Below are 2,649 nucleotides of genomic sequence, written 5' to 3' on the forward strand. Positions count from 1 at the left end.
CGGGATCCCAGGGCACCAGAGCCGCGGGTTTCCCGAGCTCGCTCCGGAGCGCCCCCTGCAGCCGCGGGGGAACCATCGCACCTGCCCTGCTCACCGGGAGCCGCCAGCGCCCCTGCCGGCTGCGAGCGGAACTGCACCCGAGGGGAAATAGCCTGACAGCCGAAAAGGCTGGGACTGGGTTTGTGATTGCTGTTACTGCCATAGTTGTTGTTGTTTTTGTTTGACTGGTTATATACATACATATATATATAGTAAAGAACTGTTATTCCTATTTCCCACATCTTCGCCTAAAGGCTCTTGATTTCAAAATATAATAACTTGGAGGGAAAAGGGGTTATATCTGCCACTTCAAGGGGGGCCTCTGCCTTCCTTAGCAGACACCTGTCTTTCAAAACCGAGACATCTGTAAAACTCAGTAGATAGGTACCATGGTGAAATGTTCATACGGATTCTTCTCAGGGGTCCGTGACCTCTGCTCTTTGTAGCCACCTTCACTCATTCTGCAGGAGGACTCTTCAGGGATAGAGAAATTTGCTCTGAAAGTGCAGTTCAGTTTGGCCAAATGGTAGATTATTTCAGGGGACAGAGCAAGGAAGAACTTCCCCCCCTTCCCCTCTCTGTGGCTTCTGTTGCTTAGCAGATCTAAGAGTATTTAACTAACTGAACACGAAGGTTTTACAGTGCCAGACCACACTGCTGCCAAAGTAGCAACAAATACTGCTTTAAGGACTTAGTGGGGTGGATTTGAATTGCAGTCATGTATGGGAAAGTTAGGAAATGCTCTGAAATGTGAAGCTATGACAGTCCTTAAGGATTGGATGTTGTTCCTTTTTTTGGTTTGTTTTATAGGAGTTCTGTCTCATTCACTGTGCACCCTTCCACTCGCCTTTTTCCATAAAGAATATTTGGCACTGCTTGTCCTCTTAGTGGTCAAATTTCTGGAGTTTTTGTTTTGGTTTTAGTAGTACAAAATGTAGTGCAGTCAGAGCAACAGGAATTAAGGAAGCTGGAAGATCTGACTTTCAAGGACATTGAGGTTAATTTATAATGTGTGTGGTTTTCTTATGTACACAAAATGCATAGTCACTTCCTCTTTAATAAAACAAAAAATGCGTAATGAAGAATTTTTTCCCTTTAATGGTCTTGAGAAGATAACATCTCTATCAAGCTTTGGAACTTTCTGTGATATCTTCATGATATTGCACAAGCTCCAATGCTTCTGAAGTGCAACAGATGTTTCCCCTCAGCTGTGTGCAGGCCCTTGTTCTGGAACAAGGTAAGCCCTTGAAAGTAGGGTGAACTAATTATAAATGTAGTTTTCTTGTTGGATTTAAAATTCCTTGTGGATACATAATTAGGGACAGCTCCATGTATAAGTCTGCCCTTATATCCATATCTTTGCATTTATTTACAGGAGAGACAATACCTGCTGCAACAGTGACATTTCTCTACCCTACCCTTGGGAATTCTCAGTTTTAGTTGCTGGAGGACAATGTGGTTTCTGTGCTCCAGCTTTTCTTCCCAGGGTCACTAACCATCTCTCAGTGGGGAGATGGGTAACAGCACTCCTTCCTCTTTGGTGGAGTTCAGTCTGCAGCCTCACGGTGGAAGCCGTTGTGTTGTCCCCTTGATTCACGTATCTTATTCCCATCTCTCCTAATTTTGTGCTCTAAAGCTCTTACTGCTGCAGGACAATCTCCCACCAGCAGATGAAGTGATTGGACACATTGCACAAGGGCCTCCTGTAGGGCACAGAGAGTGTATCAGTTCCTCTGGACATTTGCTCTACAGCTTCAGACCTTCTCAAGAAGCATAATGATTGGAGTCAGAGAGGCTCAGACACCAAAATTCTCTGATTATCAAAGATTTAGATGGCAGTATGTGAAAAGAAACAAAAGAGGTTGTATAACAACCCTCTGGAGGGTACAGCATAGTATACCAATCTTGCTAAACAATGGGAAAAGCCTGAACCCCTGTGTCTGTGATGATAGTGGAATTAGCAAGTATTTTCTATTCTGGTTTGTTGTAAACTTGAAATACACCTGCTGTTCTACTATTGATTGTTATGATTGAGCTTAAAAACCAGCTCAGAGAACAAAGTGTAGAGTAAATTTTGGTTAAAAAAACAAAAAAAAGGAGATTCCCAGTCTTATTTTTGTCATGTGTCATGTATGCCTATCTGGGAAAAATTCAGTAGTAGTGACCCCATTTTAGCTCTAGAGTGAAATAAGGTCATGAGCAAGGACACTGCCAGTGACAAAAAAGCAAGGCTAATTAGCCACAAAAAAGCCTTATGCATAGTTGATACTATGTTGTGAGAGTGTGTATGTGTTTGTATAAGTAAATATATGAATATATTTGTATATCTAATTATTACATGGAAGTTAGTAGGGCACAGTATAACCTTGGAAAAGTGTAAAAATTTTAACTTAGCTTCTTGTTCCACAACACCTTCTTAAAATTGTAAGAGGCTCATAGAAGGACCATCTGACTTGGTGCCAGAAATTGATGGGCATGGGTTTATATGGCATCATACAACTTCATGTGAGTTCATGGTTTCGTGTTTGCCTGCCCATAGACATGAGGGAAAGAAACAGATACTTTTTTTTTTGGTTGCTGTTATGACCACTGGATTTAGTAATAGACAGC

At 42.1% G+C, this 2,649-nt stretch overlaps 1 protein-coding gene across 1 annotated transcript in view; it reads left to right on the forward strand.

Annotated features, from left to right (window-relative positions):
* The window catches only part of GRAMD4 (GRAM domain containing 4), an 81,062-nt gene that overhangs the window by 48,866 nt on the left and 29,547 nt on the right, over positions 1–2,649 (forward strand). The window lies entirely within an intron of this gene.

The sequence above is a fragment of the Corvus brachyrhynchos genome, unplaced genomic scaffold (genome assembly GCF_000691975.1).
Source record: "Corvus brachyrhynchos isolate BGI_N302 unplaced genomic scaffold, ASM69197v1 scaffold239, whole genome shotgun sequence".
NCBI lineage: Eukaryota > Metazoa > Chordata > Aves > Passeriformes > Corvidae > Corvus > Corvus brachyrhynchos.